Genomic DNA, 11510 nt, shown 5'->3' with positions numbered 1-11510 from the left:
AAAATAATATAAATTTAAACTGGTATTTTTATTCCTGACTCTAGCATCAGCGAATAAACCAATAAATTTACATTATTTTTATTCATGCATAAATTTTTTATTTTTTCTACCCTTTTTATTTTTCTGTTTTTTTTTTTTTGGGCTGGGCTGGGCCCAACCCAGCCTATATAGGCTGGGCTAAGCCTAGCCAGCCCGGCCACTGGCCCGGCTGGGCTCAACAACACGTGTGCGCTAACGCACGTGTGTTGCTACAGTGTGCAAGTGAATTAAAATTCACTTGCACAGTGTAAATGATAATTCATTGAAACAATGCAAGAAGTCGATTACCTGATCTTGGAGGCAATGGAAACGATGGTGAAGCTCTGGCTAGCCGACATTGCCTCCTCTTCTTTGCTCCTTCTTCTGCTTTCCTTTGGCTCTTGTGCCTGCGGTCTACTTTCTTCTGCTCTTTGTGTGTTTTTTTTTTTATATTTCTGCGTGTCTCTCTATTTTTCCTTTGTTTACCCTGCTTTTCTTCCTCTGTGTTCTGGGTTTTTTGCTTTGTTTTTGCTCTGGTTCCTCTTTTGTTTTTTTTTGCTCTAGTTTTCGGTTCGTCCTCCTGCCTCTCCCCGCTATGTTCACTGTTCTCCCTTCTTCTTAGTTCTTGAAGTGAACTAACTAAGAAGGTAATGGATATATCGGCTTTCTTTGAGTGTTTTTACTGACTTCGGGTTCTTCTTTTTCTACAGGAACGAAGACAATGGTTGCTCCTCTGCTTTTCTCTCCTCTTCTCTGTGTTCTGGGTTGTTCTTCACTGGTTTTTCCTCTGTTTTTCTGGGTTTTCCCCTCTATTTCCCAAGTGTTCTTCCCCCCTCCTCCTCTGATTTTCGGCCCCCTTTTATAAAGAAGTTTGCCCCTCAACCAGTCCTATCTTTGCAGGATTGTTATGGAATCCATGAACGAGATCGTGGGCAAGAGATATAGTCCATGATCGGATTTGTTGCAGCAAATTTCCTTGTTAAACCGGCTTCATCCGCGCAAACATAGGAGACAATGAACAATGCTTCCAAAACAGCGTCGTTGTGTCCTTGGGTATGACTGTTTTTCAATTTAATCCCTAAATAGTTTGAACTTAACTGTAATGTTTTGAAATTTATAAGATAGGATATTACAACAAAGCCCTTGGAGGCTTAAAGAGAGGGTATAAATGATTGAAGGGTATTATGGTAATTGAACAAAAATTGATAAATATAAATAGGAAGTAAAAAAAAAAAAAAAAGGAAAGTGTGATATGAAATATTCAGAAACGTGAGAGAGAAGGGAGAAAGAAGAAGAAGAGAAAAGAAGGGAAAATAAGGGAAAAAGGAAGAGATTTGGAGGAAATAAGTGAAAAAGGTAAGATTTAGGTTGTTTATTGTGTATAATATGTTAATTAAGATTTAATTTTAGTTTTGATGAATGTTAGGGTTTTGAGAATTTGTGTTTTGGGTTTAATTGATGAATTAAATTGAAGGTTAGGGGTTGATTGTTGTGGGTAATTGATTATTAAGTTGATTATGGAAGATTGTGATGATTTTGAGTTATAATTTTGTTTGAATGGTGAATTTGTGTTAGAAATCAGGGGATAACAGTAGGTGATCTGTTGAAATTCTGGGTTTGAGGTTGAAGATGACGAAAATTCAATTTGGTCCCTCAATTTCCGCAAATTACAGTTTAGTCCCCGAACTTTGGAAAATTACAAATTGGTCCCTGGAGCATATTCCGAGATTCTGAACAGAATAACATATGAATTATGGACATAATTACTGTATAGATAAGATAATTTAACACTTTCAATTTAGTCCTCCAATTTGACAAAAAGTACGATTTGACCCTAAAAATTTAGTAAAATTCCAGAATGATCCCTGAAGCATAATGATACATCCTGGACAGAATTGAGGATTAATTAAGGTCAGAATTTCAGTATATTCATGGATTTATGACAAATTTCAGTTTGGTCCTCCATTTGATAAAAGTTACAATTTGGCCCTAAAAATATGGAAAAATTCCAGATTAGTCCCTAGCTGTAATATTAGCTTTTGCAGATTAGTTTGATGAATAATTAAGAGTTATTTAGTGAATTATTACCAATTTTAATAGTTGTTTTTATTATGGATTAGATTTCGAGAAAACCGTTAGATTTTGGGTTTTTGAGAAAATTACCTAGTTAGGTCAAAAACCATATAGGGTTACGGTATACACCCTTAGTTAAGTTTATTAAATAGGTTAAATGTTCTTTCGAGTCGTTTTTGAATATGTCTCCTTTGTATTCAGATAATCCTGATATTCTACCGGCAGGACGTCAGTAGAATTTCCTTCAGTTTCAGCTTGTGAGTGTTGTTTGCTTTTGAGTCAGGTGAGTGGATAATTTTCCATATCCATGAGAAATAGTATAAATATTTGATTTGTTAATATGAATTGGATCATGCTTCTTGATAATATATATTGATTATTATCCTTGTTATGATAAAGCATGATCAATTATTGAATCTGAATTCTTGATATGAACCAGTATGTATTTTGAAGTGAATTCTGAATTGATAGCTCCTCATTTGATTGATGTCATGAGTTGAGCTTTGAGATATGAATATGTTTGTTTGATTATGATTATGAACCTATGGTATGTCAGTCAGAATACCCATGCTAACAGGGTAGTGTTAGTCTTTGTGCACATCGTATCTGAACCCTAGTTGGTCGGGGGAGACACCAACCTGTGTGGACTGATCATCCAACAGTACGGAGCCTCATGCTCATTGCATTTTGATTTTCTGACGAGTTCTACCATATGATATTATTGTTATGGCCTATTTGATAAACCTTCGTATAAGAACTAAAGCCATACTTGTATATATATTTCTCATTGCTATATTACCTCGTGTGTGTATATTGAACGTTATCTACTCACTGAGTTGTTGAACTCACCCTCTCATTATTTATCCTTTTCAGGCTTATAGCTTGATAGCAGGTTACTTTTGTTGAACCTTCCGAACCTGCCTTTTGGTTGTAATTTGTACCTTCCTTTTGTGTCAAGTTAGTGCTCCAAAACTATGAAATTATTAACTCTTGTATTAAGACAATTAATTATATTATGAAGTTAGTTTTGTTATTAGTGCTGCGTTGAACAACTCTGATTGAGTTTTGAAGGATAAGATTGTATGTAAGTTTGGGTTCGCATAGGTTTGGAACCTTGGAGGGGAACCTTGCCTATGTGCCGGTCATGGATTCGGGAATCGGGTCGTGACATTAACATTTGGGATCCTAATAAAAAATAATTAATTTCTAATTATACCCTTGGATTAAATTCAATTGAATCCTTGAGTTATAACGTCATTTACATAACAGTCCTGGGTTTTTGGACTATTCAATTTGGTCCTTAGACTTTAATTTTCTAGCATTTTTTTCTTAAACTAGCTCCAAACTTTGATATTTCTTCAATTACACCTCTAATTCCTTTAATTAATTAAATCAAAGTTTAACTAAGTCCTCAAACTCATTAATTCAAATAAGCCCTTGATTTAATTAATTAAACTAGTCAAGAGTTTAATTAAATCTTTAAACTTCCAATCATGTTGCCCTTAACCCAAATTTTAATTCATTCTTCATTTATTTTATTTTTACTTGTTTTTTCATTATTATTATTTTAAATAAAAAGGTAAAAAATTGGGTTATGACATATATGAACCCATCTATGGAGGCATAATGTTCATGGGTGATAATCATGCTTTAGAGATTGCTGGCATTGACACAATCAAATTGAAAATGTATGATGGCTTAATTTGTACTATTTCAAGAGTGCAACATATGAAAGACTTAAAGAAGAATCTTTTATCCGTAAGACAATTTTATAGTCTTGGCTGTAAGATTCGAACAAACAATAGAATCATAAAAATTGTCAAAGAAGCGCTGATGGTTTTAAAGGTAAGAAAAACAGTTGCAAACATGTTTGTATTAATAGGAGAAACAAATTATAGGGCAGAAGCGTCAATTACATCAGCCAGTCCTGCAGAAGAGGAGATGATGATGTGGCATCAAAAACTAGGCCATATGTCAGAGAAAAGTTTGAAAGTTCTCTCTGATCAGAAGTTACTCCCTGGGCTTACAAATGCTACTTTACCTTTTTGTGAGCACTATGTTATAAGTAAACAACATAGTTTGAAGTTTGGTACATCAACAACTAAGAGTAAATGCATCTTAAACCTGATTCACTCTGATGTTTGGCAAGCACCGGTTGTATCCTTAGGAGGAGCAAGATACTTTGTATCATTTATAAATAACTTCTCTGGGAGATGTTAGGTGTATTTAATTAGAAGGAAGGTAGATGTGTTCGCAATCTTTAAAACTTTCAAAGCGCGGGTAGAACTTGAATCTGAAAAGAAGATCAAGTATTTGAGGACTGACAATGAAGGAGAATATACTAGTGATGAATTTGATAACTTCTGTCAACATGAAGGTATCAAAAGGCAATTCACAATAGCATACACTCCACAACAAAATAGAGTGGCAGAGCAGATGAACAAAACTCTATTAGAAAGAACAAGAGCAATGCTGAAGGCTGCAGGTCTAAGAAAGTCATTCTGGGCAGAAGCAGTCAATATTGCATTTTATGTAATAAATTGATCTCCATCAACTGCAATTAAGCTGAAGACACCAATAGAGATGTGGACTGGAAAACCAGTTGATTATTCTCCATTGCATATATTTGAAAGTCATGTGTATGTGATGTACAATACTCAAGAAGTTAGTAAGCTAGATTCAAAATCCATAAAATATGTATTCTTGGGATATACTGATGGAGTGAAGGGGTATCGCTTGTGGGATCCCACTACCCACAAGGTAATCATCAAAGAGATGTCATATTTGTAGATGATAAAACGCAAATAGAAGAACATAATAACATTTTAAAGGAGACTACAACAGTCTAGATGGAAAATACTTAAAATCAAAATCATACTTCTTTTGAAGCTATATGACACGACCAAAATATTGATGTCTTCTCCCAAGTGCAGGAGTGTCGAAGTAATAAATAACCCGGCAAGACCGGGGTCGAACCACAGAGAGGTTAATTGTACAAATTATAAATAACAATACTACAACAACAACAACAACAACAATAATAATAATACAAAATAAAATAAACAAGAGGCGGTAATACCGGCCAAGTACTTCAGACAATAAATAATCAGTACGTGGCGTTGTTATACCTGAGAATGATCTAAAGATCGGGTCACAGGTTTCCAGCCTATATACTGAATTTATGAAAAGATGAAAAAGATATATTATATAATATAAAGAGAATGTAAATAATAACAATAATAATAGTAATAACAATAACAATAACAATAACAACAACAATAACAATAACAACAACAACAATAATAATAATAATAATAACAACAACAGTGATAATAATAATAATAATAATAAAAAGAGGAGGAAGAAATTAATGAGAACTTTGAGATGGAAGATTAATGTAAGGATTAAACAATAATAAAAACAAATGTCAAGCTTAGAGGATCCACCAATGATATTTCAAACAAGTATAATATAAACTCTTATTACTCAATTTGGAAACCACACACGAGGGAGGTTCCAATCAGATGATTTGTCATTAATAGCTCATTATAAATTATTAACATGATCATATTAATTATCTCATTTACATAACACCAAACTTTTAAATATTATCAGGAATTCATGATGTTAATTGATGTTAACAACAAATCAAGTACCTTTCATAGCCCAGGTGTAGGTAATACCATACGGTTGGGCTATGAGAGTGCCAAGCATTTGTTGTACCAAATATTATACAACACAAATTTAGATTAACCATTTAACAAGCAAGGTATTAAGAATTAGTAAGATAAAAAGATAAGACATGTTAATATTAAACATTAAGATTCATATTGAGTTTATACCATACTTGTTCTTACACCATTAGTGTAACCTTTTCAACTTGACATAATAAACTTAGCCAAACATAATGAAGAAGAGAAACATAAATAAACAAAATAAGAACATAAATAAAATACAAGTTAACTAAGGAAAGGAAAGGAAATGAAAAGCATAAACAAGAAATTAATGAAAGCAAAACTTAAGAATTACAAAAAATATAAAGAGAGAAATAAAGAGCATGAACTTGATCTGAACAACTAAGCCCCTAAATACATGGCAAATGCCTCCTTTTATAAGCCAAAATTCGGAATTATTGCTTTGATGACTCATTGTTGAGTGGGTGGCCAACTTTTGACTTAGTGAAAATCCTTATCATCTTGTCTAAATAAAACGAAAATGCTAGCATCAGAACTGGGTCCAGATGTCCAAATGAAAGTTCTAGGAAACTCTCTTAGCTTTCCAGGAAAAAAAATATGAGGTCATTTGGACTTCTAGAACTCAAGATATGGGCTGAACACTGAACAGTGTTGGGCTGCAGGACAGATTCGGACTTCTCCGTTGTTGCTATAATTTGGACTTGAAAACGGCCTTCTTAGATCTTGATGTCCAAATGAAAGTTGTAGGCCTATGTTTTATCAAATCTCTGTAAAACTTTCAGATCATTTGGATATCTAGAACTCGAGATATGACCCAATTACCGAACAGTGTTCCAGTTTGGACTGCACCAACGTCTCTTTTCTAAGCTTCACCCTTCTTTATCTTCAAAATTTCAGTAGTTGAATTCATCAATCAATCCTTTGATTTATGTGATATGCCTGCATTTAAGATGAACATTTACCATATATTAGGGTAATTTATAATATTAGACTTGTTATTATAAAACATGCTTTAGTTAAGGAGTTATTGATACTTTAAGTGCAAAATGATGATATAAACCCTTGATAAACATGCACTTTTAAGTACTAATCACACCCCCCAACCAGCTTATTACTAGTCCCTAGTAATCAAAGCGTTAAAATAGAAAAACAATTTGCAAGTTCCACAAAGCAAGGCATTCATCATTCAACTTTCATTAATCTATCCAGATAAACAAACTCTCATTTCTGCTTCATATTTCTTAAACAAGATATTAATAAACCTTCTTTTTATGTGCTCAATGTATGAAAACATATATGATGGGGCTATTGTTGGAAGAAAACAATATGATGTTCTAATGTTTAAGGTTAACTTCCTTGGGTTGAGATTATTTTTTTTTTTTTTTTTCTATTTACACATACAACTTAAAACACAATGCATCTTTAACCCATGTAACGAGCTTTAGGCTAATGACTCCCAGACTAGTTGGTCTTAGGGCATTAGGTGTTGAGACACCTCTACGAGCTTAGTAACTCGGGTTGCAGATACTGATACGTAGATAGTGCAATGTTTGATTCCCTTAAGCTTTTCTCCTTAACCCATGTAACAAGCTTTGGGCCAATAGCTCCCAAGTCAGTTGACTTTAGGGTATTAAGTGTTAAAACACCCCTTCGGGCTTAATTGCTTAGGTTAGGGAGGCTACGAAACCAAACTTATCTACGTTTTTATTCATCATTATTATCAAATTTTTTTTCTTTTGTTTTTCTTTTTTTTATGCAAATTATGTACTATCCCTTTCCCTTAGTTGTTACCTTTAACAAAAGAACATAAATAATGTAATAATCCAATGTGCAACCCACAATCATATGTTAAAGCGTGTGTGTGTGAAAATGAAGATTTAAGAATACTTGTTAAATGAGCATATGAGCAGAATCAAGTGTTAACAATATGAGAGTTTGTAAACTTAGATATTTCAAGAAGTATTCTGATAGACCTTGTTAAGAATGTTTACTAAGATGCGTCTCAAGAGTCACTTTAACAAAAGAACTCCTTTTACTCTGCCATCCTAGCAACAACAGTTTTGCAAATAGTTTATGAAATAGAAAACACAGTTTTTTTTTTTTTTAAACCCTTTCCCCCCAACCAAAATGAGACATTGTCCTCAATGTTTTAAGGTAGAAAGATAGAGTATAGAAGACATCACCTGAAATAACGAACACTGGCAAACCTGAAACACACTTAAACAAATAGAAGAAACAACAAAACACAATAATAAAACCAAAAGACACAAAGTTTTTACAAACGAAGGCTCAAATCCAATCTAAGCTTTTTATGGCTTTCCTGAGTTGACCAATTTATGCGACTCATTGAGGGATTAATTTCAGGGATGAAAGATTGTAGTTGGTCAATCAATTGTTCAGCAGTACCAGCAGAGATTATGATTTGTCGTGCTGAAGATGTTAGAAATTCTTGTTCCACAACATGATCAAGAAAAGACAACAACTTATCATAAAAACCATTAACATTTAACAAACCTATGGGTTTATGGTGAATGTGCAGTTGGGCCCAAGAGAAAATATGAAAGATTTCTTCCAATGTGCCCAGACCACCTGGTAAGGCAATGAAGGCATCAGCATGGTTAAACATTGCATTCAGTCGATCACACATTGTGGGGACTTGTAATTCCTCTCCAATTGTTTTTCCAATGATGTCCCCTTGTGCTAAAGCTTTGGGGACAACCCCCAAAACTTGACTACCTCCTAAAGATGCAGCTATTGACACTCCCCCCATTAACCCAAGGTTGCCTCCTCCATACACTAAATGAATCTTTCGCTCAGCTAGTACTTGACCAAGATGATTTGCTGATTCTAAAAACTCTTTTCTTTCCCGGGACTGGATCCACCAAAAACACAAATTTTGTTTATGTGATTACTTGAGGAACCTGCCATTTCTACACACGTCTGTATTTGATGAATGTATGGGTTGAGTAGAAATGAAGGGAAGGAAGAGAAGAATTTATAGATGAGAAATTGAAAATGCAATCATACCACCTATATGTAGGTCAGCTGTAGTCTCTCTCTCACACACACACACACTCTCTCTCTCTCTCTCTCTTTATTAATTATTTATTTTGAAAAAGCATATGTATGTACAGGTAGTTGTGATTATGGCTCACATCTTCCCTTGATTTTACGTCCAAGAACGGCTTAAACGCCCTCTATGGGTCGGGGATAGGCTTCCCATCCAGTTTTCTTATAAACTGGCAAACATGGTCTTTTTTAGTCAGATTCCCAAGACTAAGTCGAGCATGTTCTTTATGGAATTGGGGCCATAAATCATAAATTGCACGATGCACATCTCCACTAGGATGCGTCTCAAGAGTCAATAGAAGATTATCTAAAGACCCCTTACTCAGGCCATCCTTAATGAATTGTATTTTATCTTCACGGTTTACAGATACCATTCCTAAAGAACGACATGTCGCATTACAAGTCCATCTGGCACATCGGTGACAGACTTTCAGTCGTTTTGCACGACGTTTCTTCGCAAAAGTGCTTTTACCTGTTCCAGGCATGTATGAAATGAAAGAATTGGAGGACTCACCTGATAATCGGACCTTTGCTTCAATCAGCCAGCGAATATCTTCAGGAATTCCATGGTTCATTAACAACCTCAATCTTGCACATCTAACACGATAAATTTTTGTAATCGCATTCTGAGGCAGAGCGGGAAAATACTTTTTCAATTTTTCAAGAGTGGTGTCCATTTTCAACTGAGAATTGGGGGAGAGATTCAAAGAAAGAAGAAAGAGCAGAGAATTGCACAATTATATACACAGATATCAGTTATCATGGGAAACTGAAAGAACCGACTTAAAAGTCACGGAGTACCGTTATCCGCCATTTGACCGGGGTGAGAGAAACTAGCAAAACAAAAGATATACCAAAACAAACACAAAACAATATGAGAAAAAGAATCAATCTTTATATACAGGATCACTCAATTCAATAGAGTCATTTTCAACTGAAAAATTGTCAAAATAAACTTTCAACCGATGCCCATTTACCTTGAAAACATTGCCATTCTTTGGATTTTCGATATCACAGGCCCCATATGGATACACATATTTCACAATAAAAGGACCACTCCATCTTGATCTTAGTTTTCCAGGAAATAAATGGAGTCGAGAATTATAAAGCAAGACTTTTTGACCAACATTGAATGTTTTTCTCAGTATTTTCTTGTCATGAAACTCTTTGATTCTTGCTTTATGAATTCTTGAATTGTCATATGCATCATTTCTTATTTCCTCAGGCTCATTTATTTGCAATTTTCGCAGCTGACTAGCATCATCAATGTTTGAATTGAAAGCTTTGATAGCCCAATAAGCTTTATGTTCAATTTCCACAGGCAAATGACAAGGTTTTCCATAGACTAGTCTATAAGGTGACATACCTAATGATGTTTTATATGCAGTTCGATAAGCCCAAAGTGCATCATTAAGTCTTAAAGACCAGTCTTTCCGATTAGGGTTCACCGTTTTCTCCAAGATTTGTTTGATCTCCCTATTAGCAAGTTCTACATGTCCACTCGTCTGAGGGTGATAAGGGGTGGCAACTTTGTGTGTGATTCCATATTTCTTCATTAAAGATTCAAATGGCTTGTTGCAGAAATGTGTTCCACCATCACTTATCATGGCTCGAGGGATTCCGAATCGACTTAAAATGTTTTCTTTCAAAAAATTTATCACTATTTTGTGATCATTGGTTCTACTTGGAATTGCCTCTATCCATTTTGAAACATAATCTACTGCGACCAATATATACAAGAAACCAAATGATGGAGGAAATGGACTCATAAAATCTATACCCCAACAATCAAAGATCTCAATGACAAGAATAGGATTTAAAGGCATCATGTGACGTTTTGAAATAGATCCCAACTTTTGACAATTTTCACAAGTCTTGCAGAATGCATGTGAGTCTTTGAACATGGTGGGCCAGTAAAATCCACTTTGTAAGATTTTTGCAGTTGTCTTTCTTGATGAGAAATGACCCCCACATGCCTCAGAATGACAAAATTTAATGACACTACTTACCTCATTGTCAGGAATGCATCTTCGAAATATTTGATCAGGACAATATTTGAATAAATAAGGGTCATCCCAATAAAAGTTCTTCACTTCGTTCAAGAACTTTCTTTTGTCTTGGGTACTCCAATGAGCTGGCAATTGTCCTGAAACAAGAAAATTAACAATATTAGCAAACCAAGGCATCATAGAGATAGAAAATAAAGATTCATCAGGAAAGTAGTCATCGATTGGTGTGATGTCAGATCTCGAATCGGTTGTCAATCTTGACAAATGATCTGCGACAACATTTTCGGTGCCTTTCTTGTCTTTGATTGTGATATCAAATTCTTGAAGTAACAAAATCCACCGCACCAATCTAGCCTTAGAATCTTTCTTAGAGAGAAGATATTTCAATGCTGCATGATCACTAAAAACAACAACAGGTGAGCCAACAAGATAAGATCTGAACTTGTCACATGCAAATACTACTGCAAGTAATTCTTTTTCAGTGGTAGTGTAATTCATTTGAGCACTATTTAAAGTTTTACTTGCATAGTAAATCACATAAGGTTTCTTATCTTTTCTTTGTCCCAAGACAGCACCCACGGCATAATCACTAGCGTCACACATTATTTCAAATGGTAATGACCAATCAGGAGGTTGAATGACAGGA

General features: G+C 34.6%; 1 long non-coding RNA gene across 1 annotated transcript; it reads left to right on the top strand.

Annotated features, from left to right (window-relative positions):
• Positions 1–1131: 1131 nt before the first annotated feature.
• Positions 1132–3263, top strand: LOC118039157 (uncharacterized). The gene is made up of 3 exons (XR_004685894.2): positions 1132–1374; positions 2293–2374; positions 2965–3263. It is a non-coding gene; the product is annotated as an uncharacterized lncRNA (long non-coding RNA).
• Positions 3264–11510: the final 8247 nt, after the last annotated feature.

The sequence above is a fragment of the Populus alba genome, chromosome 1 (genome assembly GCF_005239225.2).
Source record: "Populus alba chromosome 1, ASM523922v2, whole genome shotgun sequence".
Lineage (NCBI taxonomy): Eukaryota > Viridiplantae > Streptophyta > Magnoliopsida > Malpighiales > Salicaceae > Populus > Populus alba.
Note: the sequence above shows the minus strand (reverse complement) of the source record. Positions and strands in the feature narration are given on the sequence as shown.